Raw genomic sequence first — 7,201 nt, 5'->3', positions numbered from 1 at the left:
ACTCAAACATGCTGAATGAAATAAATAAACAGCCCCATTAAAAAATAGGCAGAAGACATGAATAGACACCACTCAAAAGAATATATGAACAGCCAACAGACACATGAAAAAATGCTCAGCCTCACTGATCACCAGAGAAACGCAAATCAAAATTACAATACCACCTAAGAATGGCCATCTGTAATAAAACAAAAAACAACAGATTCTGGAAGAGAAAAGGGAATGCTTCTATACAGCTGGTAAGAGTGTAAACTAGTACAACCTCTGTGAAAAGCAGTGTGGCAATTCCTAAAAGATCTAAAAATTGACCTTCCATACATCCCAGCAATCCCGCTTCGGGAAGTATACCCAGGGATCCTCAGATTATTCTATAAAAAAGATATCTGTACACACATGTTTTTGCAGCATTATTGACACAGTAAAAACAAGGAACCTACAGTGCTGCCCAATGAAAGTGGACTAGATTTTTTTAATCGTGGTACATAACACGATGGACTATTACACAGCCATAAAGAAAGACAAAATATGAACTTCAGAACAACATGAATGGATTTAAAGTCTAAAATACTCAGTGACCTATCACAGAAACAAAGAACTGAGTACCACATGTCTCACTCATAAGCAGACACTGAACATTTATCATAATACTATAAGAAAGGATTTGGCAGTAGTGGGAAACTGCCAGAAGAGTGAAGAGGGAGGGGTACTTAATATCAATAAGGGTAACTGATTCCAAACCAGGTGATGTGGGGACCAAAGGGAGGTGCAAACTGTACCTGTATTGTGACCACTTATCTACCAAATCCTGAATTATATCCTACATATGTTTTTGAATGGTTGCGTTTAAATGTCTGCACATTAGCTAAGGTACTCTATTTTGACTTTACCAATTTTACCCTTTCAACTAACAATCCTAAAAGTTTCTGAACAAAACAACAGACATTGAAAATACATGAAAACAAAAACTGGTAGAAATGAAAGGGACCTGTACAATGATCACTGGTATACTTAACCCTGAATTGTACCCAACATCTTTAAAATAAATATTTTAAAACTAGTAATAATAAAATAAAATACATAAAAATAAATAACTTTTTAAATAAAAGTGATTCTCTTCTGAGGGTATTGATCACATATTCAAAAAAAAAAAAAAAAAAAGAAGATACCTAAAAAGAGTGTGTCAAACCTCATCACTGCTCTCTCTGTAACTAATAAAACATGTCGGGCAACAATATAGGAAGTATATAGAACACTTGAAAAACACTAAGCTAATCTAATTTGGAAAATACCCTGTCCAACGATAGCAAACACACCTTTAAAGTAGACATGAAGCATTCGCCAGGATAGACCATATTCTGGACCATAAAACAAACATAAATATATTTTAAACTATTAAAATCACACAAAGTATATTATCTCACTACCATGTATTAAAACAGAAATTAATAATTAAAAAGGATCTTTATACATTTCAATTACTGAAATTGAACAACAGATTTCTAAAGTAACCACATTGTCAAAAAGAGATCACAAGAAAATGCAGGATTATCTGGAATTGAACAAATGGAAACATAAAATACAAACTTTGTGGGACATGGCTCCAGTATTTCTTTACTTAAAAGTTCATATTTTAAAAATGCAGACAAATCAAAATCTAAGTTTCAAGCTTTATTAACTAGAAAAGCAATGAATTTCATTAAAAGAAAAAGACTGGAAATGTAGAATAATAGAACATTGTGGGTCCAGAAATTCACACATCTTTTAAAGGGATCTTCTTATGCAAAAAAGTATCTTGAAATCTTATTTTGAATCATATTTTAAAACTGAATTAAAGACCTAGGTATAAAACCTAATGTTATAAAGTATTTTTTAAAATATATTGGAAACCCAGGAAAGGCAAAATTTTTAAGGTAGAATTCAAAATAATAATTATTATTTTTTGAGTTGGAGTCTCACTCCATCACCCAGACTGGAGTGAGTGGCACACTCACAGCCACCCCAGAATGGACCTGCTGGACTCAAGACATCCTTCCACCACAGCCGTCCAAGTAGCCAGAATTACAGGCACGTGCTACCACACCCAGCTAATTTTTAAATTTATTGTAGCAGTGAGGTCTCACCAAGTTGCCCAGGCTGTTCTCGAACCCGTGGGGTCAGGCAATCATCTAACTTCTGCCTCCCAAAGTGCTAGGATTACAAACTTGAGCCACCAACCTCAAAATAAATTTTTAAAAAATATGCATTGATTTTCATCAAAACTAAGACAATTTGCTTTCCTAAAGATATAAAAAATAAACCATAGAAAAAGAGAAAATATTTGGAAAACATCTGTGAGAGAACTTCACTTTATTACATGTAAACACACTCTCAATAATTAAAAAAAAAAACTCAATAAAATGTGGGCAAAGATTTGTATAGACATTTTAATAAAGAAGTGATTTGGGTGCAAGATAAGCACTCAAAAAGAATGGTGTTTGACAATATTATTCTTTCAGGAAATTTAGATTATTCATGAGAAGTAAGAATACAGTAATTTTTATAAAGAATTAGACAAGAAAAACATGGAAGAGAAAAATTCAAATCTACACTTATAAAACCTACAAAGACAATTTCTAATAAAATACACAGTACACTGAGTACAGAAATATGTTTAAAAGAAAAATATTAATATTCAAGATAGGTTCATTTTGAGATGCAATGATTATTTCACTTTAGAACAAAAGTAAAAACAACAGACTTTTCATCAAAAACTTTATAAGCCAAAAGACACAGAAGTAACATACTTGAAGTACTGCAAAAGTAATGTATTTATGGCACTGAGAAATTAATGAAGAATGACACAGCTCTAGATATAGAAAAATCATTTGGTCAAATTTAGTACTGTTTTTGGATTCAAACACTAAGCAACAAAGAATAGAAGGTATATTGCTTGAAGTGCTAAAGGAGTCTATCAAAAGTATGATAATTAAAATTAACAGTTTAGCGGCAGGGAAACTCCTTAAATTTAAGAATGTGATAGGAATTTTTGTAGTCACTACTCCTCTTCAACATTGAATTGAACCCTCCAGCCAGTACAATATAGCCAACAAACAAAAAGCATACAGATGGGGAAAAAATATCCATATTCATAGATAATATATGAATGTTTACATAAAAATTCAACAAACATATTGTAAAAATAGAATTACACACAAAAAGATAATAGATATAAAAATAACAGTAATTACCAGCTGTGTTCTTGTAGGCCATATACTAATTAAAAGTTCTGCTGAAATAGACATCATTCTGTAAAGCAAAAAAGGTACATAACACTAAGGTATAACTCCAAGAATATGTGTCTGAGTACACACAAAGGCCTTCAGTCATGAGAATATACTGGAGCACATGATCAGACAATACAAGTTCAGTGGTCACACTCCCAGGAGAATGAGGCTAGCATGCCGTGATGCACATGCTGTTGCAGTGCCTCTGTTGACAGTCCTCCAGATCTAGTGACTCTGCTGTACTACATTTCAGCCTCTCTGAATCAATTTCATACTGCTCTTTCCTTCTTCCTTTATCCCATGTAAACTCTTTGAAGAAGAATTAGATTGCATTTATTGTTACCTATTCAAGGAAATGTGTCTATTGTTCAGAGGTCCCTAAGAGACAAGAATAGTAATCACTAACATTTAATAAATTCTTATTTGGTTTTTGGTCACAGCAGCTTTTATTGTTCCCTAAAAAGTCCATTTTCCCATAAAGACATTCATTCAATGAGACAAACACCAGGTTTCTACAAAGTGCCTAAATGCATCCAATTCCCATGACTTCAATGAGAATAAGGCACCAAAGAATGCATCCACTTCAACACTCAGGGTCATCAATTCCTGCAGAATTCTTGGTTTCTGTGACAGGGGAAGAATTTTTGCTAGCAAATAGCTGAGTTAAAATCCAAGCAGATGAACTCTCAATCTTCATCTTCAGGTTCTGAATTATTTAGCATATTGCAACAGACCTGTATTCAAGTCTAATTATGTTTTGTAAAAATTTGTTTTAATAATTCCTAAACTTTATTGACAAACTTTCTATTCTACTCTCTCTAATTTTCTCTGTTTTCTCTGTCTTCTTTTATTTCCAAAAGTTCCCAAGGACAATTCCTAAAAAACCCTTAGTCCCAGAGTTTGATGGAAGGCAAATTTATCCCAACAATTCTCAGGTCTGTGAATGTTCTGAGTAACTGGCATAATTTAATAGATGACTACAATGTGATGAAACTCTACAATGGCTAGTGGTTGTGTAACTCTAATTCAAGCACAATTAATTTCAAAGGTTTCTAGAATTATAAATGTGACTAAAGTTGACCCCATTATTTAAACTAATATTTGTATACATTTATACAGTCTGATAGAGAATTGACAAAAACCTTATTAAAATGACCCTAGAAATCATCTGGTTCACTTTATTACTATACAGAGACAAGGGGATGAAGCCTGAAGAGGGGTCAAGATGTCCTGATAATTTTAAAGATTGGTAAAAAATATTTCTAAACTTGCTGTTAATTTAGAAGCATTAAAATATGTTTTACAACATTTGGAGATCGGACAGAGGTTTTTCTGATATGGTTTCTAATATATTTGTGATCAAATGTATTATTCAAATCTTCCGACTTTTATTAAGAGTTTAATTCTCTCATGATTACTTTACATTAACTGTATGAAACCATTTTTTCATGGTTCAGAATATAATCTATTTTGGTACATTTTCTATCACATGGAGTGTTCTAGAAGTATCAATTAATCAATCATGTTGGTTGATAATGCTGTCCATATCCTTTCTTCTGAGCCAGGAGTCCCCAACCCCTGGGCGAAGAACTGGTACCAGTCTATGGCCTGTTAGAAGCCAGTTTGCAAAGCAGGAGGCGAGCAGCAGACAGAAGCTTCATCTGTATTTACAGCCACTCCCCATCACTGGCATTGCCGCTTGAGCTCTTTCTCCTGTCAGATCCATGGAGATATTAGATTCTCATAGGAGCAAGAACCCTACTGTGAACTGCACATGTGAGGGATATACGTTGTGCGTGCCTTATGAGAATCTAATACCTGATGATCTGAGGTGGGGCTGAGGAGGTGATGCTAGTGCCAGGGAGTGTCTGCAAATGCAGGTTAAGATTAGCAGTAAAATGACTGCACAGTGACCATAATAAATCAATTGCTTGAAGACTCCTATCAAAACTCTTATGAGTGAGTGGCAAGTGAGTTGATGTACTTCGATTGTATAGTTGTATCTGGTGGCAGGATTTAAGTCAGAATCCAACAATTATTTTAGTTGATGCGTGGCCCATTAATTATTTTATTTACCACTTCCGTCTGTATCTCTTTTTTTATTGGTGAGTTGTATAATTATTTAATTACATATTACAATGCAATAATAACATGCACAATAAATTTTATGTGCTTGAATCATTCCAGAACCATCTCCTAGTCTGCACAAAAATTGCCTTCCATGAAACCAGTCCCTGATGTCAAAAAGGTTGGAGACCACTGTTCTAAGCCACGTGTCTCCCTATACTTAACATAGCTATCTTGGAAACTGCAATTTTAAATTATTTTAATGAATAAGATATAAGTATACACAATTTGGATATAGCAGAATACATATATCCAAATTAGGAGTGTCTTTGAAATATATCACTTTTTTTCTTTGTTGAGTCAGGGTCTCACTCTGTCGCCAGGCTGGAGTCCAATGGCAGGATCACAGCTCAACACAGCCCTAACCTCCTAGATTCAGGTGATCCATCCACCTCATCCTCCCAAGGTGTGTGCTGCCACAACTAGCCAATTTGTTGATATTTCTGTAGAAATGAGGTCTTGCTATGTGGCCCAGATGATGATCAAACTCCTGGGCTCAAGCAAACTTCCCAACTTACCCTCCCAAAGTGCTGGGAACAGGTGTGAGCCACCACGCTGGGTTGTCATCACTCTGGGGGCTGTGCAATGATTGCTGTGACACTATTACTGCTCTATACATTTCTAAGCCTCCTCCTTGGTAACCGCCTTCCAAAACAATTTACTAAACAAACAAGAACACCTGCCTCCTCGCTTGATGGTGACAAGCCTTAGTCAGCACCCTCTGTCTCCTCTCTCCCTCACTCAGCTGAGCCCCCAGCACTGAGCTTGGAGGACAACCTACTCTATACAGAGGCCTTGGCCAGTCTGGCCTAACGAAGATCAGTAGCAGAGGCCACAGGCCAGTCTGCCACTAAAAGGGGACAGAGGAGACCCTCTGGAGTGGTCTTACCTGTCCCCCATGGGAAATCCCAATCCACCAATGGTGACCAGTCAGGCAACAGAACTGCCTGCAGGGGGCACTGCTCATCGTAAGAAGAGTGAGGACTTTGGGTTGTCATGTGGGGCCAGATTTTAATCTTCTTTGGATGCTCCTTGCTAATAAGGGATCTCTTCACACCTCACAGCATCACCACTGGCTCCCCAGTCTGGACCACGTTTCAAGCTTCCTCTTTCCCCTAAAAGGACACTGGAAGCTTAGCTCTCCACTTCTCTGCGGTGAAGTACTGATATTCCTTCCTGTGAAAACCATTTCCCAAAGTACATAATCAGAATTAAAAATAACCATTTCCCATGCCAAATGTCTTCTTCAAAAGGACACAGAATTAACCCCAGAAAGATACTGACACAATTTTCTGGGATGTCATGCAATACACGACTTTCAAATTCCCTTGCAAGAGATGTCAGTTTAAATCCTTGTGGTCATTTGTTTTCATCTGGGTGCTGAAAACAATGGGTCACAAGATGGTCAGGCTCAAAGGAAACAGTAGCAACCTCACTCAGGTCACAATCCAAACAATGTATCCATGCACAATTTGTAAGACTGGATGCAAACTAAAACACAGAGTCCCTGAATCCTGATTTATTAAGAATTTCAGAGCATTAAGCCTGGTGCTGGTCTCACTGACTGAACAGGATGATAGCCTGTGAATCCAGACTGAGCAGAAGAACCAGTCGGCCATCCTCAAACTGCTGAGCTGCACACTTTGCATCCTTCATACTGTGACATTCGTGTGCTGTTGGCATTGTAAACAATTAAAAAAAAACAAAACACGTCAGGCGCGGTGGCTCATGCCTGTAATTCAAGCACTTTGAGAGGTCGAGGTGAGAGGATTGTCTGAGCCCACAGGTTCGAGACCAGCCTGGGCAACTTG

This window comes from Carlito syrichta, unplaced genomic scaffold (genome assembly GCF_000164805.1).
Source record: "Carlito syrichta isolate Samal-C Ts95f unplaced genomic scaffold, Tarsius_syrichta-2.0.1 Scaffold185694, whole genome shotgun sequence".
NCBI classification, from domain to species: domain Eukaryota; kingdom Metazoa; phylum Chordata; class Mammalia; order Primates; family Tarsiidae; genus Carlito; species Carlito syrichta.
This window is presented reverse-complemented; position numbering follows the sequence as displayed.